At 39.5% G+C, this 25252-nt stretch overlaps 1 protein-coding gene across 2 annotated transcripts in view; it reads left to right on the top strand.

The window, feature by feature from the left end:
• Positions 1–4070: 4070 nt before the first annotated feature.
• The window catches only part of gjc1 (gap junction protein gamma 1), a 46053-nt gene continuing 24871 nt past the window's right edge, over positions 4071–25252 (top strand). For both annotated transcript variants that reach the window (XM_085271873.1, XM_085271871.1), the window contains exon 1: positions 4071–4786. The gene's annotated coding sequence lies outside the window, so the exon portion shown is untranslated. The remainder of the gene's footprint in view (positions 4787–25252) is intronic.

Consider the following 25252-nt stretch of genomic DNA (forward strand, 5'->3'; position numbering starts at 1 on the left):
GATCCTCCAGCCAAATCAGCAGCAGAGAAGTGGATAATGCTGCAGGAGCAGTTTGAGAGGCACCATCTGCTGTGAAACTTGATTTCAAACTGACCACAGCCACTGCTCTTGGTGAAAGATGAAACTTTCAAGCCTGTAGGGTGTAAGCATTTGAACACAAAACCTATATACTGAGTACATTATCACTCTAAAGAGCAGCTTTTAACTTCACTTCAGGACACATTGGTTGGCGTATCTTGTCACACCTTCGGAGCACAGCAGTGTCTGAACAGCTCGGCCCTTCATCACTCACCACTGACAATCCCTCAAACAGTCCCGGAGGTGATGGAGATTGGGAAGGTTAGCCCTGGAATAGGAAGAGTTGAAAATGGCAAGCTACTTTTGACATTTGGACTGAATGTCAATCCTGTTCAGGGTGACAAGTGATTTTTGTGTATTTATTTATTTTTGGCAAATGTGGGTAGATAGCAGGGGTGGGGTGGGGGTTTCTCTGCCCTTTACAAATGCTTCAGGGAAGGAGAATTGAAAGGAATTGGATATTTGTGAACAAGAACTCACTAATATGAGCAGCGAAGCTTCCTTTCTCATTGATGTATTTAGATGCAGGTTCTGTCAGAGGTTTACATCCAGTTACCTCTGTTCTAAAAGAATATGATCAACTCTGCGCATTTGTTAAGTAAGCGTGCACTCAGACACGGTCCCATCACTCCTCCCTTATGTGCTGGCGTGAGATCGTGCCTGGCCCTGGGCGCAGAGACGGATGGCAGCAGTTCTTGCCGGTCTGAACACAAGGCCCCGGAGCAGTCATTACAATCTGTGGTCCCTGTGCTAAATATAGACAGGAGCAAGGTTCTGCCGTGGTATAGGGCCAACTAGGGGCACTCTCCTCCTCCTCAGTCAGGCCTTTTCCTTTGCATCTTCATCTGATTTCAACATCTCATCAGTCACCCTTTCCCACAGTTTGTCCGTCCTCTGCTCTTACTTTTTTATTCGTGCTTTCCTTTCTCACTGCAACTACACACCTCTCAGGCTCTGCCATGTGTCTATGACTCAATCACACTTGTCTCTTCCTGCTAACATCATGAGCGAATCTCTCCCTCTGGATTATCCGGCACAACGTGGACAGCTATAGGCACTGAGAGTCCAGGCAGACAGTTTCATAATAAGAATCTGTTTATAGCGAAGATGTAGCCACAATTATCTACTCGCTGAAGGAAGATGATGAAGGTTGAGTCAGCCTCCAAACAATGTCATGACTACAGCAACTACAAAGAAGGCATTTGATCTGGCACACAAAGAAACACATGACTGTGTGACTCCTGCACCCGCGGGCACCCAAAGAACCAACAGTACTGATTCATTTCCTATCAGGGGATCCAGAGGTTAGTTCATGCCAGAGTTTAGCTCACATACTCATTGAGGCTGCACATGCATGGGTGCCTGCAGAATCAGAGAGGGTGGATGGACTCGTGAGCCACCCCGCCTTTAGAACAATGAAGCTGCAACCTCAAAGCTGCTAGCTGTCTCAATTTGCCAAATGAACCATATGTGTTCCCATGCTTGAGGCCTTCTAAACAAGCAGATTGAGACCAGACGTGGGCCCTCACTCAGTGGTGCGATTGAGATGGTAATGAATGGTAGAACACCTTGAAGTGATCCAAATCATTTCACGAATTACTCATCTGTAAGCCCCTTTTCACTGTAAGGAATCGAAGAACCCTGATCCCTTCAGTCACTTCCTTGGATATCGTTTTTGTTTTTTGCCCTTCTCCCCCGTCCCTCTTCTCAGCTGTTTTTCTTTCCCTCTTTCTTTCTTTCTTTCTTTCTCCCCTTCTTTCCCCCAGTCAAGTCTGTCCCGTATTCAGCAAGTGAAAATAAAATAAACAATAAAAGGTGAATCAAATGGACCATTACGGCAAGGCTGGGATGGTCAATTTGGTAAAGTAAATCCGTTGGGCATCTTTCTTCGGCTTTAGACAATAATTCTGATGGCAAAAGAGCCAAACGGGACAGGCAAAAAAAAAAAAAAAGGATATCATTTGCAGCCCAATAATTATTCATTGTTTTTTGTCAATGGTTAAATTAATTAACCTAGTTTTTTTTCCCATATAAAAAGCCAAGTACGTCAAATTGACACTTTATTTGTTCTTTATGGATTTGGACCACAAACGAAACTACACCAGACTAGACCAAGACTAATCTTGCTAAATAAAGACAGTTTTAACTTTGCATTTCTTTCTTTATTTTTTAGGGGTTTTTTTGTATTTCTCCAGTTTGCTTTTATGGGAAGAGAAGTGTCCCCCATTTGCTCTGAATTAAATTTCCTCTTGACTGCTGTAAATATTTTTATAATGTAAACAAAACATTTTTTTAGCAAAACATTACAAACATTCTGAGCATGTTTTGAAATTTTTTGATTTTATTTTTAGATTTATTTCATAAAATGTCTTCTTTCAGACTAGCTGAAAGAAAATTCACATCTACACTCACCGGCCTCTTTATTAGTAACGCCTTGCTACTACTTGCTCTGTTGGATCCTCCTTTGCCTTCAGAACCGCCGTTATTCTTTGTGGTATAGATTCACCGAGGTGCTGGAAACATCAAGAGATTCTGGTTCATTTTGACATCATAGCATCACAGTTCTGCGTTAGGTTTGTTGATTGCACATCCATGATGGGAATCCTCCTTCCTGTCACATCCCTAAAGTAGCTTATTTGGATTGATATCTGGTGACTGTGGAGGCCATTTGAGTACAGTGATCTAATTTTCATGTTCAAGAAACCAGACTAAGATGATTTCAGCTTTGTGACATGACCACCATAATTTACATGGTGGTCATAAAGGAGTGGTCATGGCAGATCCATGTTTTCATGCTGTTTAGTATAAATTCTGATCCTATTTAAATGTTGGAGCAGAAACTCAAACTTAGACCAGGCCACATTTTGAAGTTTTCTGTTGTCCAGGTCTTGTGAGCTCGGCTGCTGTAGCCCACTGGCTTCAAGGTTCAGCGTGTTGTACATTCAGAGATGCTCTGCATTCTCTGTAAATCCTCGAGATGGCTGTTTGGGAAAATCCCAGCAGATCAGCAGTTTCTGAAATACTCAGACCAGCCAGACTGACACCAACAGCCATGCCATGTTCAAAATAACATATGACATTGTCTCCTCATTCCGATGCTCAGTTAGAACTTAAGCAGGCCTTGTTGACCATGCCTGATTGCTTCCATGTGATTGGCTGATAGATTAGATTTGCACTGATGAGTAGAAAACATGTTATTTTTATTGCACTATGACAGGCTTGCAAAACAGAAAGAAGTATAATTACTATAAGTCATTAATGGAGCAAAATCAACTGTGAGGACTATTTGTTGTTTGTGAAAAATGGATAGAATTTTCCCCAAAGCCCATATTTTCCCAAATCACGGTCAAAATACATATTTTTTTTTTTTACCCTTCTATTAAATTTAATAGGTAATAAAAATATATTTCCAAAACCGAATCTGTAAATCTTCCACCCCAGTGTGCCAACAAAAATGAAACGATGCCTTTGAAACTGGGTTTATCTAATATTGCCCATATAAGTGTTCCAGAGTGACACACATTTTATTTATAATGCCTCATTGCCATACTAAGGAAATACACTTGCAGTACAATAGCACATTCCACCCCCCACCCCCCCGTCCCCGCCCCCAATATATCTGAGACCCCACCAGCGTCTTCCGTTAATTGTGGATAAGCAGATTAAGAACATAAACTCATGGCAATACTAATTTGAATAAATAAATAAGTATTACCTCTAACATTCCCAGTGCTTTTTTATAAAAATATATTAAATGTTGTATTCAAATGATACCATAGCAGATAATTATCCTATTGATTATTCCATTAAAAAACAGCAGAAATACGCCGAGCCTCTAACTGTGATATCTGAACGGCTGCACCACAAACAAAGACTACAAGTACAAACTGCCCTTTCCTTAGGCAGATGTTTATGGACCCGAGATGTGTGACCTGTCGGGTACGCGCACTACCAAAGACACGTACGCGCAACATCGCTGCTCCCCTCCTGCAAAGATGGGTCTCCAAGCTTACAGTCAGAGACTCCAGCTGTCACTCATCGATATCCGCGTTCAGCTAATGTCAGACTGCATGTGGAAAACGGCGAAGGCTCCGTTCCCGATAAATACGAGACAAGGACACCGCTGGATGGAGGTGGACCTCCAGTGATCAACAGATCAGCAACTCCACTGTTCACTCCCCCTGTGAGGACAAGACGAGGAACCCGAAAGACAACGCTGGAGCCAAATGGCACATGTGAGCCGCTGACGTATTTATTAGCAAATTCTCGAGCCGGTCATAGTGATATGGACAAACTAGCGCTGAAGATTTGGTTTTAAAAAGCCGATACAGCTGTTATCAGAGCTGGTGTGGGTTCGGTTCTTGTCAAGATGACCAGACTATTGTTTAGCATCGCTGTAATGGAATGGGCCCGCAGGAATTTTGGCACCGGTTTTACGCAACAGACCACATAGTTGAATCGACGTAGCTCGACCGAAGACAGAATAGCGTGGCTGGCATGGACAAAGACTGCTTACACATCTCGTAGTGATGCTCTGAGACTAAATTGAAACCCAATAGTGAAACATCCTGCTGGTTCCTCCCGAGAAGTGGAGCTGATAATCAACGGCGGGATTCAAGTTTGGACCTCACCAAGTCCAAAACGACCTTTCCCTCCCAAAAAACGGATCATCTTATATCTTAAAGCATCCTCACAGACTCGCATAGCGGTAAGAATACGCCTGTCAATTGCTGTAATAGTGTTACAGTGTCCCTCCTTTGTTCCTAAAGGGGCTAATTTAACCCAGCGGGCACCCTGCTAAGGTTGCTTGGGGGGTCATAGACGCACCATTTGGCACCATAACGCACAGAAGACGGTTTCAGCTTTTCGTTTCATTTCTGTTGGACCGAATCTCCTCTGTTGTTTGGCATGTGTAACAGAGTGGTCAAGGCCAAGCTGTGAGCAACAAGAAATCAACTTCTTTGTACAAGTGTGCTTTGGGGAAGGAGCTGCAAACGACACGTCTAATTAATATAAACTGTCAATTCAGAGACACATATCCGCACAACAGAAAACAAATATAGGTTAAAAATCCACGCTGTGTATGCTTTGAGAAACAAAACCAAACCCATTTATTCTCAAATCATATCAGCATGTAGATGATGTAGAGGGCGGTGCAGGGATTCTCCTCAGGGTTTCGTTAAATCCCGCAGGAGCTTTTGAGATTAGTTGAATCGCATGCAGATTCTATAATGGCATTATTGGTAAAATCTTTGTTTTGTATAATTAATGAATTGATTTCACAAGTATTGGACGTATATGTATAGCTTTTAGGAGGTTTGCATTGATTTAAATTTATGAATAGAATTTTGGCAACATTTGAATTATTTAAATTAGACCAAAAATGTTATCTGCATCAGTAAAGCTCATTATAATTCAGGTTTATTTCTTATGAAATGTGCTTAAACTAAAAGAATATAACAATAAGGTTGTTCATACCATTCCAGATGTAAATAACTGTGTATTTAAAAAATATATATTTTAATATAAAAAAAATCAATTCAAATCAGAATATAAAGACAGCAAATTAAAAAATAAATAAATACCTAAAAGCACTCCCCAGGTTTTTGTGAGTGTCTTTATCCGTGGTGCTCCATACCTACATATATTCGCTGATTCAGGGATTATTTCATAAATCCAGAAGTCAATATATCAAAAGTAACATTCCCACCACTTAAAGCTGAGAAGCAGCCAGCACCCAGCATTATTCACCATGATGAGAAACCCTTTCATTGTACTGGACGTCTTTGAATTATGCCGCATTGGCTTCTCTGTCGAGCATTTGTCAATGCCATACGAGCAGTGTCTCGCATATGAGCCTCCATAATGAGTTTCTCCCCCTGTGCTTCAGAAAAATCCTCGCTATATGTGCAGCTATTGTGATGGATTTGGGATATTGCCAGTGAAAGAGCTTAGGGCTAGTGAGTGATGCTTACTTTGCACATAACATATGGATGCTATGTATTTATTTTGAATTTATTCCTTGGTAGGATTCTAAGAGCAACATGTCAACCTCCATTTGCCCTCCATTCTTTGTTCTATATTTCCATCAAGTAAATGCAGTTTTGGCATTTCACAGCCTTGCAAACTATAGATTTAATTAACATTTTCTGCATGTGAAACTACTCTGCAAGGCAGTCCATCTGTGCTGTTGGATTCTCCCCCCACCTTTTTACCCTTGTACCCCACTGGAGACCATTATTTAACTCTCACTGTGCAATGGGGGTGGAACCTACGCCAGTATGGGAGGAAGGGAAGGGAAGTCCACCCCTGTGTACTCCAGCACTGCGAGAAAGATGAGGAGCACATTCTCTTTGGCAGCAAGAAAATGCCCCATCAGTTAGTATCATGATGAATGCGTTACTGTCCTCTTTTTATATTCAATACAATGCTTTTTTGCATTATTTCACCCCTGGGGACACTAAAGAAACTCATGACCTGGCAGATATAAGTGATAAATTGTGCATGGATGTTTACTAAATGACCAGAAGATGTCCCAGAAAAGTTGGAGATATGTTACATTAGGTGTCTGGTAAGTTGATTTATCCAATCGATCAAAGCAAAAAAAAGAGAAAAAAGCAAAAAAAAAAAAAAGGAAAAAAATGAAGTAAGAAAGAAGAAAAGTGCTGAGCCTTTACAGTAATCCCCCCAAAAATGTAACTTTAAGTCAAGTCCAGAAGAGACAAACAAAAGAAAAGAAAAAGACCAAGCAGGCTATCCGCTCTGCTGAAAAAGCATGTGATGATTTCCAAATCGCAAGATCAAAGCTTGAAATTTAGAGTGTACACTACAGAATGTCACGTACCTGAAATGAAAGAAATGCACTAGTTATTGAGGACGTGTTAAGCTTAAGCTTTGATTATATATGCATTAAAATATGTATATTTGAATGTACCTGTACAAATATGTACATATGTAAGAAACATTTTACCTTTGTAGCTGGTGGACGTGGGGCTATATTCCTAAATACTTTAAAGCTGCACATTTTAAAAGCTCCATGTGTAAAAAATGAAAAAGTTAATACATGTTATTAGTCGGATTGTTTCAGTTGAATGAGTCTATTCCTGTTGCTTGGCTCAGGACCAAGCCACAGGATACAGTGTATTAAATGTTCATGTATAGATCTCATTATGGCTTACTATGAATGGTCAGTACTGCAGTATAATGTAGAATGCATTAGCATTGTCTTCTTTCAATTTACAGTTAAAATTTAGTATGATGCTCCTTAATTAAAATGAAGATGCATTCAAGTTTCTTGAGCCTTTGTAGGACTTTTGACGAAAACAATATTTTGCATAGTTTGAGGATCACAGCTCAATGGCGGAGAAGTCAATAATAATTTTTTTCGGATTCAAAATAAAATCTTTGATGCCAATATTACTACACAAGAGTGGAAATGTAAGAAAAGTTTATAGATGTCAGTTGGATGTTTGAATCATAAAGAAGTGAAATATGTTTGCTTCCGAAAGTCTACATACATCTTATTGTATGATTCATTATCTGTTTTGTAAAATTTCACAATGTATTTTTATTCTATGAAACAGGTTAAAAATTAGTAAAACATGTTTTCTTGTATTAAGTTATTTTGCATTAGTTTGATGCTCCTGCCCATTTTAGGTTTGACACCACAGTATTACATACTACAGTATTACATGTCTGTGAAGGTTCTCAGTCATCCAGGTCATCGTAGTCAAAGGAGCTTGCAAAGAAAAGCATCTGGACTTCTTTAAGTTACTTGAAGATGTTTCACTTCTCATCCGAGAAGCTTCTTCAGTTCTAAGGTCACTCCTCCAGATGGTTTGAAAGAGGAGTGAAAGAAGCCATCTATGTCCACTGTGAGCGACCATCTTTGAACAGAGGCGGTGGTTTATGACACCAACTGTCTGCCATCTATAATCCAGTTTTGAGTTCCCTCCCCAGACGCCTTAACGCCCACTCACATCCTGGGCCATCTGACCTCAGGAATTCACATGATAAGGTGGGGCCAGGTTTCACAATGAGCTCACCTGAAACCCTGGCTGATTGGGACCCACACCCAGATCATCAGGGGGTCCTTTTGTCCCTCTGTGGGGGGATACTCCCACTAGGCTTATATCTGGGACTCTCCACCATTTGACCTTAGAACTGAAGAAGCTTCTCGGATGAGAGGTGAAACGTCTTCAAGTAACTTATAGAAGTCCAGACGCTTTTCTTTGCAAGCTCCTTTGACTACAGTATTACAGTGTATTTTGTTAGGCACCCAAGATAACAGCAACAATGAAGCCCTGCAACTCTTCAAATGTAAATAATAGCAGTAAAGAATCATTAATACAAAGTAGTTTTAAAACCATGAAATTCCTCTTTTAGTTTCCACCGCTGAAAACTGCCTTAATCTCTAAAATATATTATGTGTATCAAATTATCTACCTTTGTGCTGTTATTCGAACGTTATTTTACGATAATCACTTGCAACTAAATCAGCCGTCTGCAATTACCATAATTGTCAGCTGAAATATCTGCGGGATGTGTTTAAGTCAATTACATGCTTTATGGCAGCTATCTTGAATAAATGAAGTAATTCACTTCCTGCTTTTTCCAGTTCTTTCCTTCAGAATGTGTGATGTGGAGCCAGTACAGTAAGAGCTAAATTTTATGCTTTCAGCCACTACTTCAAAAAAACCTATCCCTACTTGCATATTAGAAGCAGGTGTTGTGCAGCACAAAACCGTCAGTCATCAAAACATGCAATGTTACTGGAACCTCAAAGAAAACTGTTTGAGTGACGAGGGAGTGCAGTGTAGTAGATAAAGTGGGAAAAATGTAGAGATGTTGGGAGATTCTTCGCCACTGCAGCGTCTCCTAACTGGCTTTGCCCAACATGAAACATCAAGGTATTATGTCTATATCTTGTTTAGCAGACGTGAGCACACAGGCAGGCTTAATCCTCAGAGTGCAGCACACTGAGGGAAAAGTGTCTTTATGCCTGCCAACTAGTCTGGATTCCCTCTGCTTGACACTGTGTACTCTGCTCTGCAATTTCTGGTTGCCAGTTCCTGTAAATGACTTTAAAGTAAGAGCAGAAGGAAGGTGGCTTGCTCTCTTTGTAATTACCGAGCGTTTAGAATTTTAAGAAGTCACCAAATGCAAATGATAGTTAGAGCAGAATGTGCGTTTTGCTGCATTACTTCCATGTTTGCTCTATAAATGCACATTTGTACTTTGTTTATAACTTGGCTGTCTTTGGTAGTACAGTTGGGATCTAATTTACGGATTTGCATGATGTGGTGGAAATGTTTCTGCAATGAGCAAATGATTCTGGGAGAATAATTTCATTTAGAAGATTTAGTGAAAATATTGAAATTTGTTTCACAACACTGATATAAAAATAACTGGTAACTAACTGCATCTGGTCTCTTAAGATAACTTTGAAGATTTTAATATGTTTTGCAAATACTTTTCGTTAAGCTAAACTAAACAGATTTTGACCTTCACGTGCTTCCCAAATTAAGTAAGTTCAGTGGTGAGATTATTGTAGTTTGATGTGTGCATGTGAGTGCAGTTGAGCATGCTCTGTGTCCTGCGTGCCTGATATTTAAGGGGAGACCTTAAATATTGGGCATCAAAGAGTAGGGGAGGGTTGTGCATGCTCTCTGTGACTCAGGATGACTCCTCTGGAAAACGAGCCCTGGAGTCGGCCCTGACCCCTCGCAGTTGTGTCGGTGCACGTGTCGCCGTGATGCCACAGCAGATCTCCGAATCTTTAGCTAAAAACAGGCGATGGGGAGTGTCTGATTTTGTCTAACAAAGGGAATCCTGAACACCAGGATTTTTGTGTCATCCTAGTTGTATTGCTGCAGCATGTCGTAGTCGTGCAATACACGTGTCCAGATCGCAAAGTCCCTGCAATGCAGTAGTGCTGTGTACTTTGATTTAAAACTGCAGTATTGCGATATAATTCTATGACACACTCTTTCCCTGTAGAGTTTGATTAATATGTTGATTAGTAAACAGGAAATTAAGTAGCAACAATTTTCATAAGTGGGCATTAATTCTAACTGTAGAATAACAAACTTAATTTATAAAGCAATTTCCCAATAAAGCTGCAAAGTGCTTCACAGAAAGAAAGTAAACACTTACAAAAACAACAAATAGGAGCAAAAAATAATATTAAAATATATATGCCATAAATCAAACATCTATAAAGCCCTTTCAATAAAAGAATTTTTAAAGTAGAATCTTTCAGGGAAATAAAGTTGCCATTCTGCTCTTAATTGGCAGATTGAAAACCAGCAGAATACTTTTAAAGATCAAGATAAATGCCCAGGTGGATAAGAGGTTAGTAGGTCTATGATGTATTCGGGAGCAAGGCCATTCAATATTTAATGATTCTTTTCAAATTAATGCTTTAAAATAATGAGTAGGATTTTATGAAGCAAAAAGCCAGTTCCGGGATCTCCATTGTGAGGATTTTTGACTTTTTCCCATTAACCCTCTCAAGGCAGGCGTTGCAGATTTGCAAAAGTTAAAAACTAACAACCTGATTACCCCACATACATATTTTATGAGTTTTTTTACTCAGAAGTACCACTAAAGGACTTGGTTGTGCATTAGCAACAAAAGGTTTAATTTGAGCCTGAGACGGTTAAAATATAACTTCCATTTTTTGAGTGGAATAACTAATGGAATAACTAATAATTAGTCACAGCACTAACTAGGTATGTCAACAGCTTTAGCTTGTTGGATTTTATAGTTTTTGAAAGTGAATTTTTCTGCCATTCAATGTGATGTAAATGCTAAGAAGGAAGTAAATTTATTCAGCTTTAATTGAAATAAATGGCACAGTTACATCCTTAATTACTAGCACCCATTCCAGTATGACATATTCAAAACAGACCACAGGTAAAATCATTTATACTGATGTGAAACAGAGAAAACTAGTAAATGCCTCCTTGCAGAAGGCACAATAGGGGACATTTATTGTAAGAGAAGAAGATATAGACAGACAGAGAGAACCCCCCGTGAGTGTGGATGAAATTGGATGTCACTTTCACCTACCCAGCACTCATGAAGACATACGGGCAGTCCAGCAAATGAAAACAGTCGTGAGGGACCTTCCCACTGGGAATGTCACTATGACATACTGGGATCAGCTTAGACATACATACCATGAGCCTGGAAACATACATGCAGATGTACCGAGACCTGCATGTACAGAGATGTTTGCGCTTCAGTCAGTGTTGCACATGCATATTCAAACTGATATGTCCTGCTCACGAATCTGTGTATGCTGACACATTTACATATGAGCATAGCTGTCATAGCCCAGGCTGTGATTCAGGGTGACAGGTCTTATGCCACTTCCCTCGGGTCATCGGAGGGGCGGAGTCACAACGTGACAGGGATGGGGGCAGAGAGATGTCTTTCATTCACTGTCACTCACCAATGACACAACCTTTCCTGTGGTTTACTCACATTCCCGGGTTCAGCAGTGATGAGGTAACGTTTGAGCTTCTGCACTGTGTGCTCATGTGACTCATACCTGTTGTTTTGGTTTTGTCTGCGGTTGCTCATCTTAATCTCCTCTTGTTGGTAAACTTGTATTAATGTAAAGTGTCAGTCTGACAATCATCAGAAGTTCTTTAGTATCTCAAATTATATATATGTGAAGGCATCTTTAATATATCTGACCAAACTCTCTTGGGTTTCTTTGCTTCCGATTATTAGAAATCTAACAATTACTGTGCCTGTGTATACTCTTAGTTGATTCATTTAATTTTTCTTTCAAAATTTTGGAAAATACCCATTATAACATTTTAAAGGCTGAGGGAATGTACCCAAAACAAAGAATTTAAATTAATCATCATATGTTTAAATATACTTGAAAAAAATATTGAAAAGCTCGACATTCTTCTTCTTCGGAAAAAAGACTGAAATAAGTTTTTTGCAATTACCATAGAAAAATGTTCTATTGAGTGTGTTTTAAACATGTTTTAGTTTGATAGAATGCAGGTTAATTTTAAGGAACATTTCTTTATGAGAATGAAAAGCTTGTAATGTTTTATCTTAAATTTTGTTTCAAAAATTGCCATGGTTCCCCCTAAGAGTAGTCAGTAAAGAGTACAGGAAGTATTGTGGCCTGGGGGACCTCTGACATCCCTCACATTACTCTCCTGTCTGTTCTTTTTAACCTTTTTACTCCCCATTTGAAATATCATTGTCTTGGGTGTAATATTTTTAAGGACAGATGTCATCCATGATAAGAAGAAATGAACATTAAATTCAAATAAACTTAAAATAATGTTATTTTGAAAAATGTATTAAATACACTTCAATCCATTAATTAAAGTAAGTGGGATCGATATTGAAAGAGTAAATGAAAACAAATTTCTGTGGGTAATGGCAGATGAGAGACTTAGTTGAAAAGCACACATTAAATATGTCAATTTTGAAGATTAAAGAAGCACTGTAATAATAAAAGGACATTGCATCTACTTTTTCTTCTTCTTCTTAAAAACGCACAGTTTGGATTTTTTACTATGAGTGTTGTTGGGATTATACAAATTGACTATTTTTACAGCTTGAGACATTTAAATATGCAGATCTCGTGAAATTCTGAACAACATAAATTTGTTCAGAGGAAAAAATAATGAACTACAGGGAAACATTCAAGGCATGCTTTCTACAAGAATAAGCATCTCTTATGTAAATGTATAAGGATAGGATTAAAATGAATGTAGATAATAACAGGTAATGTAAAGGTTAAATTTAAGGACTGTTGATGTGACTTTTCTTCAGTAAAATTCTTTGCATGGCGTTTATACTGTTTCCTCTGCATAAGTGATCTCATTTTTTTCCAAGACCAACATGAAAAACAGTCATTGATATGATAAACTATCATTGCACTCAGATGAACCCTAAATACTACCTCAGTGAATGAGTTTTTGCTATATCTAAAAATAGCCATGTACTATTTCAGTGTATAACTCATCTTCTTCATGTGCTTTGTTAAAATAAAATCTAAAAATCACACAAATGCATTTAATGTCCTTTATTTTATAAATAATACAAAATTATTTTGTGTACAATAGACAGTTTCCCATTCAATGAAAAAATACAAAATACCACAATGATTAAAATCATGTTTTTTTAATTAAATTTGGCAGAGCTGTATTTGAGGTTTGTCATCGTTATTAACTCTAATACATCAGCTCTAATCTACAGATTTGAATAAGTTCAAATTTATTCTAGTTTTCAGATGTCACTCTGACCTGGTGATGGAATTGTGGCCTCACAATGTTACAGCTGGATCTGACTAAATCTGGATGTGTTTCAGGTCAAAAGAAAAAAAAAAAAAAGAGCCCTGGACAGTCACACAGGCCCAGAGACCGGTTGACAAAAACGGTGTATTTCAAACAGTTGCAATTGGTTGCTTGCAGTAACTGTAAAAAGTGATTGCTAAAGCTCCGTTCACACGGGTAAGCGATTCCCTGGTCACAAGGAAAAAGTGCTTATTCCACGAACAGTCGGCAAGTGGCTGCTGTACTGTTTATTGCTGGCAGTCACCAGTATGAAATTCCTATAAAGAGAAATATATCTCGCTGCATCCAAAATGTGCTTATGATTACTTTGGTTGCCAGCATACTCCCGCAAACTCCCATAGTTTTGTAGAAGGTTCTGACTTATGTGTAAACAGTCGCAAACTGCTCGACATGTGTTTGTGAAACTTAAAGAAGTGCAATGCAAAAAAGAAACTGAGAATGTTGACCTTCAAAATAAAAGTTGTCTTAATTCAAAAGAGACAGCTTTTCCTTTAAAGGCAAACATTCTCTGTCTCCAGTTTACATTTAACGGTGAATTTACATTGAAATTGTTTCACTACAGCTGAAAAATAGGTGAGGCACCCTTTGTTATTTTGGATAATTTGGGAAATCCTAAAAAAACCCCTCATTTTTGACCCAAAAGGTCACTGGTATCAGATTTTGGAGGGCCATAATAATCAAAATCAAAGTTTTCATAGCAAACGCACATACGGTTACACTAGAAGCCTGTTTTTCAGCCATGTGATCACATAATGCTGTTAAACATTATCAGCACAGGTGCAGTGAAGGAGGGCACACATATTTTTTAATGAAACACACAGTTACCTTTATTATCTGAGCAAACACATGCAAGTCATCAGCAGAATGCCACTACAACTGTGGAGAGCATGTTAGGGGATCTGTGCCACAGAGCTGCACATGGCAAAAGGCATGCGCTGATGTGACCGTAAGCGCTCACGCCCGATTGGCTCAGCTGGGGCAGCCACGGCTGGGTGATGTCCCCCTCGCTCTCTGTCACAGGCGGAGCTAAACAGAGCAGCCAGGTTCACAGACCGCGGCCGAAACCCTGTCACTGCCTTGCCTGACAGACTCTGCCACACTCTGAGAGGCACACACACACACACACACACACACAGGCTAAAATGAGATGAAAGCTAGATGCAGGGCAGACTGCATGAAGTGCGATATGTAAGACGTTTTTTTTTTATTTTTTTGTTGCCTGCATGTGTAGTCTTAATGATTTATCCACAATAACCCTGTGAACATATTACTTCAATTTCATCCCACGCCTTCTTTTCACAATACCCCTGAAGGTCACCACCTCCATTACTGGGTCACAAAGCTCATAATCATTAGCTGCTGATAGACTCACTGAGGTGTCTCCAATCATCATTCATGAAATGCCTTTATTGATGCATTCTTACATTATAAAAACCTCCAGCTCCGTCTTTTTCTTTAACGTGTTTGAAACATAAACCAGAATAGTGTCCCTTTGATTTACTTTTAAAGGAATTTTGTTGAATTGAACAACTGCAGGGGGTTACACTAATAAAAAGATAGAAAGAGACAAGCTAACACTGGGTTATTTTTAGCCACTGTTCCATATACAACATGTTCCTCCTGACACAAAGATGCTCTGGGGTCATGTTCAGTGTTTATACAGCCTCCAATGGAGATGTCATACCTAAGACTAACTGGATTATTGGTTAAAACTCAGACAGAGGAAAGTAGGTTTTGAAAATATGCTGCAACCTGACTCCTGGCTTCCTCTAATACCTGTGAATATATATTCATAATGACTGGTGTTTTCTGCTAATCTTTTACAGACCATGTGGATCAGGTAAGTAATGATAGAAACTTTCTGTCCTGTCTTCTGTCCCGTTTCGTTAACCAGTTAAATCATGAGAAACTCTTCTTGATTTTTGGAGTATGTGTTATTGCTAGACTGTGATAGCACCACAGAACTTCTACTTACATTCAGATACTTTACAGTTGTGTGAGGAAAGCCCCACACACAACCTCTCAGCTTCTTCTTGTCTGCATCATTTTTGGGCACCAAAACACCGAGTCTTTTTTTCCTCCACTTTCTTGTTACATCACCCACACGTGACGTGTCTTCCAGGACATTCCTGTCCCGTCCTTTCCTCTCTGTGTCTTCTCCTGGAGTCATGTTTAAACAAAGTAACATTCATACATGAGTGGGTTTCTATGACTACGAGGCCCCAGGATTTTTTGAGCCGTAGACCATCATGGTGCGATGGGTATAGGAAAAAGCCCAAAGGCGAGCACAGATGCTCTCGTGCTACTAGTGTTGCCTTGATAATAGCCTTATGGGCTAAAATTTGAGACTCCACATCTAAAATGAAAGAAAAGAAAAAAAGGAAAAAGCTGATTCACTTGACAGAAGTGCTTAAGGCCTAACTTTAAATAGCTCATTGCAATTTCTGTTTCCTCTTCTTCTGTTTGTTTTTTTTTTTGTCCTTCTGTTGGACGTAGGACTGTCTTTAACTCTTATGAAGCCTTAGGGCGGCCTGTTTAAATAAAGGGTAACTCAGGTGAAGATCATGTTTGTTCGAAATGATAATGATTTAGTAAATGCATGCGCAGACGGCAGGGAGAGCAACATCAGTTTCCTCGACTGGAACAGTGCAGTACTTTCTGGATTTTATCACAGCTCCTGTCTCCAGCTTGGTGTGGGAAAAGATGAGCAGTCTAGAACCAGCTGTCTGCTCAAACCTCCAGAAGTAGTTCCCCTTAAGGTTTGAAAAAACATAATCCTTTATGTATGTACACATTCTTATTTGTGTTGTCTTTAGACTTGTAATCCCCACAGTTTCAGATTTGGCACATTTTGCATTACCACGATAGCAGCAGACAGCATAGTTTAGGACTGCTGCAGACAAAACAAGCCATTTCCACCCTGAAGGGGTCCCTGCACTGAAGCCAGTTTGTATCTGTTATTAAAGATACACATTGTGACCTTCTACAAATGGCATTTCTAGAGGGGTGCAGAGTGTGGCACGTTCAGTTAAGAGGCTGAATAGTACTAATATGATTCAAGTAGATACAGCTTTGTTATGCTTTAATTATGTTCGATCAATTTTGATGGAAATACAGATGAGACGATTGCATCAGGACTATATGATTTTAGTGATAATATAACGCCATTCAAAACAGAGATTACCCTAAGCTACTTGTGCAAATGCTGACATTGCTATACAAAGCTTTGATGGTGTTTAAAGTTTCCATGACTATAACAGCTTATATAAAAACAGGCAATAATAGGTCACCTCTAAGTGACATTGGTGAGTTGGCATGATAGTGTTTTCCTATGGCTCCTTTAATGAGAAGCAGATTGAGCCAGATGTTGCATTAGCATTAACAATCATAATTAGCAGGTGGACATCTGAATGCACACAATCACACACACTCATATAAAGAGAAAAATCAGAAAATACACTGTGTTGTTACTGCCCATAATAAACAGCTATAAAAACTTATCTAGAGAGTATTGTCTATGTATGAGTAGAAATCAAAACAACTCTGGTCTGTAACCCTTCTTACGTTTTGCACTCATCTTTACTTTATCGCTTATTATACCAGGAGCCGTTCATAGCACTAACAAGAAGAGACTTGATTCTGTTTACTTTATTCTTGATGTAGATACAAACATTGGGTTGTGTGGTCTTCAGAGTGATGAAGGAGATTTCATTAGGCCTTTGGTGGTTGTATAAGCAGGGTGCCTAGTCTGTGAGGTACCCTGAAGGATTTGCCTTAGGCAATAATGTATTTATGGAGTTAATATTTTTGGCTTAAAAAATATATTTTTCTTGAGCCACTCCTTAATAAGACACTTCTTTTTATAGGTTTACATACACATGTAACCTCAAAAGACCAATTTCTGAGGGTATAAAAACTGTTACTCTATTATTTTCTCTGTCCTTTCCCCCTTTTCCTCTTGTTGGGTAATTGTCGTTCGATAGTATCCACACTGTAGCTGTGAATGCAGGCTTTTCTTCTTTTACTCCTGGGTTTTAGATCCAATATCAGTGAGAGCACGATCAATTATTTTGCACAACCAGACCTGTCAGTTAGGATGGCAAGCCCGATTGCATCATTAAACTTGTATTGGAACAAGTGTAACTGCAGGCAAGAACATATTGCTGGAATAGGGCTCGTTTTGTTCCCCTTTCCTTTCAGTATGTTTCCTTCTCAGCTCTCCAATCCTCTTATGCCTTTTCAGTCTTTTCTCTTCTCCCCCCTTCTGCATCCATAAAGTGTTTTGTAGGAAATTTGATTGCCAAGTTCCGTTTACATTCACCCACCATCTGCTGAAATTGGCTGCAACTGTGAATCATTTCTTAATATTGGCCGCTTTGCATTGACTTGCCTCCTTATTTTTCCTCCATTTCATCTTTTCCCAATGTCTGGCATGCTTTGACCTATTAGTAGTGAGCAAAAACAACTGTCCAATCCGTAACTCTCAATAAAAGACAGCTCACAGGAACAACACTTGAACCATAAGTGGTTGGACTGTAGAGATAAAAGTTTTTTACTGGGAGTATATGCTAGCAGATCACACATGAAGTATGAAACTGTCTGCTTTTGAAGTGGTGCAGTCAATATTTTTCCAGCGAGTGATTCAAAGAACTCATTGATATTCATATAACACATTAAAACTACAGTTTGTTGTTTTTTTTTTTTACAACAAATCCATACTTAACTTTATGTTATTTATGTTATTTATGCTTAACATTTATATCATCGGTAGAGGATAGAGGATACAATTTGTGCTACTCTGTTACTATGTCACATGTAATATTACTTCCCTGAAAATACTATAAACCGCTGGGAAGCTTCATTTATCAAAAACATCACCTTTGAAACTCTTGATCTCATTTGTTTACATTTTTTAACAAAGCTAAAGTTGTACAATTAAGTACAACATTACAAGTACAACTATTATAAGATGCAGTTGAGTAGAAGTGGAAAGTAGAATCAAAAATGTAACTAAAGTTAACTCAAGGAAAGTAAAGAAAGCAATTACCAGAAGTACAGCCCTTCAGTAAATACTTTGGTATGCTTAAGTGCCACATCAGCATGCTAATATCCTTACACAATATTAATATGTGCCTGTTTAATGGCTTCTGCGTGCTATATGCCCACTATCTTAGATTACCAAATGTGCTAATGCTAAACAAACTAATCACAAAGTAGTGCCTTGTTATAAACCTTTGGTTAGAGTCATGTAGTTAAAACTCAATGTACTGAGTGAAATTGTAATCGGTTGTATATGGATGCTGCTATTGCATGTCATTAATTTTATCCGCTCCCTCCTATAGATTGCGCTCCTCTTTCCAGCTTCTTTCCCCCTTTATCCTCAACCCAAGGTTTCAACTGTTCACGGTCTCTTTGTTTTAAAAGAGGTTTTCCATAAAGTGCTCGCTCACACCTGACCGTTTTCTCTGGAGGTTCTTTGGCTTACATTATGAAGTGCTTTGAAATGACTATTATGAACTGGTACTGTATAAATAAAATGGAGTGTTACTTAATGTAACGCCATCATTAAGTCTTGAATGTGAAGGAGTGTCTGACAAATTTAGAGTTCTCGATCCTGTAGAGATTGAGATGCTCCAGATTGGATCATAGTGGCTTATTAAAAACCGACCAAGAGGCCAACATTGCCATAGCTACATCTGCACTGGTATCTTGGGAACAATTAAGGTCATTGCCACTCACCGTTACACATTTACCTCTTGGGTCTCACCTGTTAATTTGGTATTTACAGTGACCCGAGTGTCACTGTGTGGTGGCAGTTTGTGAAGGATTTTTTAGTTTGAACTCTATTTCAACTCTGTCTCTGAGTGTTATCCTTTGATAAACCTTGGCCCTTCCTTTACTCCTCAAGGAAAATACAGTGACAGTGGAGTGATCGCATCCATGGTGCAGTCAGATGAAAGTGAATGAAGGCTGATGAATGCTGTGACACTGACAGAGACTTGTTATCTAGATATAGTCAGTTTCCCAGTGCTGGCCTGTTATATTTATGACTGATGTCTTCTGGATTTGTCAGATGAAACAGGAACAGGGTCAGAGTTTTGTGTTCAAATGTTTTGGCTGGCTGGTGCATCCTTGAGCAAGACACTTGACCTCTAACAGCTCCTAGCACAGGGTGAAGTATTGCCTCGAAGCAAACAAGTCATGAAGAGAGAAGATGCAGGGGGAAAGCAAGAGATCAGTATTCAGGGCTTACGAAAGTAATTCTAAGATTTATTATCAAATTTAATTATTAGAAAATTAAGATGAATTAAGGATTTCTGTTCAAAAGCTATTTTAAAACACTGAAGATGTTGGTAGTCATTCAGTATTCTGGCTGCACACCACAGGTGGCAAGATTATCGGTGTTAACTAAATAATTTATTCTAACAGAAGATTCAGTTGCAGATTATCAAGGGTCCGTGTCATTAACTTAACCCAAATAAAATCTTAATGAGAGCACTGGGAGCTCCTCTATGCATCGTGTGTGCACATGCTCCCATGCATGTTTGTGAATGCACTCACATTTATGCCACCGTGAACCCTGAATGCAGCGGGATCCCTCCTCCTTTCTCCACACAAACTGAGCCAAAATCATCATCTCGGCGTTCAGTCACTGTGATGGCAAGGATGTCTCTACTTATCTGCAGTAAACAAATTCAACCGTGGCTGGCAGTGGCATTTGGCCTCTGTGTGCTCTCCTTCCTGGCAGCATGTGTGAGTGGAGCTGCTGCAACTGGAGCAACAGAGGATCCTGAAGCCGACGGTTTCTCCTCTAACGTGTCTGATTTAAACAGTGCGGCGCCGCAGGCTGAAAGTCACATTTCATTAAACAATGCTAATTAATTTTTGCGGGAAGTCATGCGTGTTTCAAACTGATTGACTCATTGTCACACCCTAAATAGATGAAGCATTAACGGTCCACCACATGTGATGCTTTGAGTGTCAATTTCACGCCAGCTGTAGGGGTGGAAGTTATGGTCTTAATGTTTGTAAAGTCAAATTTTGGGTATTAAGAAAAGGGTAGCTTCATAGGGCCGCTGCTAATCAGTCACTCATTAGTGTTGTTGCATTGTAATAATCCTCTGGGACCTGTTTGTGCTTTATGTTCCATTAACAGCGAGTCTGTCATCTGTATGGAGAGCGCTGACAGAGTTAGCTCTGACAGCAGGGGGGCGGATGAGCGCTGTTGGCAGGTATCAGGTCTGCTTTGGCTCGAGACAATGAGCTTCATGGTGAATCTGGGCTTCTGCACAGGAGCAGCCTAATGCTCTTAAGACTCCCTTCATCTCATTCCCTCTTTCCCACTTTACCTTGCTTAACCCATATGTCTTTTCCCCATGCATTCCCACTATCATTCCTCTAAGGTCAGTGTAGCTGAGCTCAGGGACCCATTATTCATGGTCAGTCATAAGCCAGCTCTTTAATCATATGACTGAGTGCAAGAAATCAGTTTCATCAATAAGTGGAGAATTTGTGCTTTCTGTGTGTGTGCATGTTTGTGTGTGGTAATTGACCCTTGTGTTGCAGTTGGCATATCTTTTTGCACTGTGGTGGATTATTCCTGTCTCCCTGGGCTTGTTAGTGGTTTGTTTCACATCGGTTCCATGTCACACTGAAAGCACACAAAGCCCCGCGTGGATAAGAGCGCGATAGTGTGTCTGCTCTGGGTTCCATCGACACAAAAAAAAAGAAGTTAAGAAAAAAAAGAAAAAGCCATAGCTAATTGACATTAAAACGGCATCATTTCAGCCTCATTTGTTCCTGAAAAACCTCAAGGCAATTTGTCTCCAGCAAAAAAAGTTAAGTTAATTGCTGCTTCTTTTATGCTTTTTGTGTGCATAGCTAAAGGCTTTGTTATCCCTCAACGATGCAACTTGTGGCTGACATCAAAATGAAACATTTTACAAAACAAGAAAGAGCTAGTGTGCCTCCATTTTCCTACTGCAGTGTCTGCTTTAAAAAAAATATCATAGCGCAGCCATTACTATTAAAATGTTGCCTTGAATCACGGTCCTCTGTGATGGTACAGCACAGAAAAGAACGATGGAAGAATCCCCTCATGAAAACAACATTTGATTTTGACAACTTTACATTCCCCACTAATATACAATGGCAAATGTGTACTCACCAGCCACTTTATTAGGTATGCTGTTCAGTGGCTCGTTAATGCAAATATCTAATCAGCCAAGTAGACATGGCTAACAAGACCAGCTGAAGTTCAACTGAGCTTCAGAATGCCGCTTTCAGAGTCACTTACTTTGAAAGAAAATGGAGAAGGCATGGGTTTTGGTGCCTGATGGGCTTGTAAGAGTATTTTAGAAACTGCTGATCTAATAGGATTTTCCCACACAACCAGAGAATTACAGCGAATGGGCCGAGTGGGTGAAAACACCTTGTTGAGGCCAGAGATGAGAGGAGAATGGACAGTCTGCTTCAAGCTAATAGGAAAACAGTAGTAACTCAAATAAACACGTCTTACAACAAAAGAATAAGAAAGCATTTCTGACCTTGAAGTAAATGCACTATGGCAGCAGAAGACCACACCTAGTGCCACTTCTGTTAGCTAAGAACAGCAAACTGAGGTTACAATTCACAAACACTCGCCAGAAGTGGTCAGCATATTTCTCGCACCTTGTTGAATCTATGCCACTGAGAATCAAGGCAGTTCTAAAGGTAAAAGAGGGTCCAGCCCACTGCTAGCAAAATGTAGTTAGCAAAGTTTCCAGTGAGTGTACATTAGAGAGATAGAAACAAATGAACACACTGTTTCATACCACTCTCCACTTTTATTTGAAATCTTAATTTACCAACGCAGCAGAGAAAAAGGAAATATTGCCCTTGTGAAGCAGGTGGCATTTAAGGAGTCCCCTACATAGTTATCATCTGGAAAAAACAACAGCTCTATACTCTTTTCTAAACTTCAATCACATTTGATTGAGTGAATGGTTTATAAGGATTAGGAGGTGGGCTGAATATTAGAATAAATAAGGATCCATAATGGGTCCAGAGGGAAAGTGTCTCAGTGAGCTTCAGCCACACCGTCCCTCTGTGCTAGCTGAAAGAGAAGGAGAAACAGTGTTTAGAGGGAGGGCTTTGAGTATTACCAAGCAGGTAAGTGAAGGAGAATTAATATGACATGTGGTGTTGTTCCAAAATTTAAGTTGTAATAACCTGATTTAATACTTTCTATATCTGTAACACGTTTGGCTGTCAGATTAATAAAAATCTCTAGCATGATGTATTTTTTCTTCTTAGCCAATCAGCTTGTGAAACCAATAAAAAAATAGAAAGAAACCTTATTACTAGCATAGAGTGGACTTGAAAAGAGAAGACTTGCTGGCTAATTCTCAACTTTGGAGTTGGAATCCCCTAAAGGAAAACAGGAGGTGGCAGGAGGTGAACTTAGATTTGTGATTGCTGTTGTTAAGTTGCGCAGAGCAAATGCAAGTGCAGCACAGATACCCAATAAATGTTGAAGAAGTCCAAATCATTTAGAATTGCACCTGGATTCTTGTGCTCTAATATTAAAGCTGATTCACCAAATTGATCGATTTGTTTTTATCTTATGGGATTACACACTACACTAAATGTCTTTTGCAAACATTCTTCAGACATAGTGAAACAAGCAAACTGGATATTTTTTGGGCTTTAGGAAACGGTGACATGTTTTTTTTTCTAATAATATATGATTTAAGGAAAAAGTGTTTTTTTTAAAGGAATTAATTTAAATAATTCATAGTTGAAGAGGCACATCACATGTAAAGTCAAATTTGGACTCTAGTGTGAATGCAGCTTTTTTCTAAACTTGTAGTATAATTAAATTGTCTATATAAGGGGCTGTTGGCTTCACGTGGACTCAGACTAATGGAATAAGCCATTATGCAAATCAAGCAGTGTATCTGATATGTAGGAAGCGAGAGTCAGTCCTTATGGTTCTTGATGGATGATGAAGAGAAGGAAGTGGAAGAGGGGGGATGGAGATGGCAAACAGCAGGAAGAGTGACTGTATTGGGATTTGTGGGGGTGGGCAGTGAGATAGGGGGGATTGTGGGGGAAGGAAACACTAGTCAGCCAAGTCCTTGCATTTCATTTATTATAATACCTCTATACTGTGAGCCAGCCTTTGAGTAAGCTTCATTTTTTTGCTGTCTGTGCATTGGCACTGACTGGGATGTTGCATGAGAGCGTTGTCTCTGCTCAGCTCTCAGTGCCATGAGCTGAAACAGGGGACTCCATTCATGCGCTCTGATTTTGTCTCATTAGCCTGTGGTTACCATAGTGGCTCCATAGTGTAGTAGCTTACAACGAGTGAAAGAGTCTCAGTTTGGATCTAGGAGGAGACATAAATCCCTTTGAGTTGCATCATCTCGCAAATCTGGCAAATCCAACATGCAGAGTTACCCACTGTGGCGGCCCCTTGTGAACACAGGTGGAACCTAAAGTATCTTAGACTGTGGGTGCCATATGTGCTGAGCTGCCTTTATGCATTTGTATGTTGTTTCTATAGAATAAGAGAATTTACATTGCTGGAAGTGTTTTCCAATTTATCATATTTGTAAACTGGACATATGTCAGCAACCATTATTTTTTAAGATGGCAGACAGATGATAGCAACGAATCAGGGAAGGCGGGAGGAGCTGGTGTACTCGTTTCAATTTCTGTCAAGATTTTGCCGCCCTCTGGTCAAGAGTTTTGAAATTGACCCTTGTGTTCCCCTTGTCCAAAAAGCCTACTTTAGCTCTTGATCCGGAAGAGTGGTTTTTGTTTTTCCTTTCACACTGATGTCAAATTACAAGCAGCAGAGAGGGAACAAGTGTGTTTGAAACACACCATCAGAGCTCTCCTCTGGTTCATCTCCATCACCATTCTGCTCTTTGTTCCTATCAGTCTTTCAGACAGCAGAATGGCCCCTACAGTATAGACCGAGGCTGAAAGCTGCAGCTGCTGCACACACTGAGCAGAGGCGAGGGACAGCACTCCCCCAGTTACTACACACACACACACACACACACACACGGATGGAGGAGAGAGCTGCTCCTCCCTGTTTGTCTGATGTTTTGCTTTGCTTTAATAGCAAGACTGATGCCATTTAAAACTTTCGCTTCATTTCACTCAATGCAAATCCAGCTGCATTAGTGGGTTGCCAAAGTCCTTCACTGACATAGGACAGTACATGCAGTGGCTCTACACAGCCAGCTCAACCTAATTAGTCCTAATGTTAGTTAAAAAAAAGTACAGCTATGCAGAGACTTTTTTTTTGCATATGACTAAAATCTATATTTAAAAATACCTTTCTTGCCCCCAGAATTATATTACATAATTTTAAATACATCACATCTACGACGTCCTGAATAAAGAATCATTAGTGTGTGAAATTAGCAGGGGTTTTTTTTCTTGCTGTTTGTTTTTCAACCAGACAAACAAAACTGAACATAACATAACAACTCCAGCACCCCCCGCAACCCTGAAAAGGATAAGCGGAAGCGAATGGATGGATGGATGGTTTAAAATGTTCTTATCATCGTCACACAACTTTGGATTTGAGGACCCAAATACAGACTACAGGGGAAAAAAGCCCCAAAAGTCAAAGTCTAAACATGAGGAGCCAAGGAAGAAATGGAATACAAACTTGGGCCCAGCTCCAGAAGACAGGTTCAACAAAGCCTGAGTCTAATCCTTGGTGGAAAACTCTTAGTTTTCAGTTGCAGAAAAGCTGGAAAAATGAAGCCATCATCACTGGATTTCTGATAGCATTCACCATGACAATGAGTAAATGAAGAACAGCGGCTTCATTTTTA

Source organism: Mchenga conophoros, linkage group LG4, assembly GCF_057382185.1.
Source record: "Mchenga conophoros isolate Kocher_MC1m ecotype Shallow Benthic linkage group LG4, M_conophoros_male_GT1.1, whole genome shotgun sequence".
Lineage (NCBI taxonomy): Eukaryota > Metazoa > Chordata > Actinopteri > Cichliformes > Cichlidae > Mchenga > Mchenga conophoros.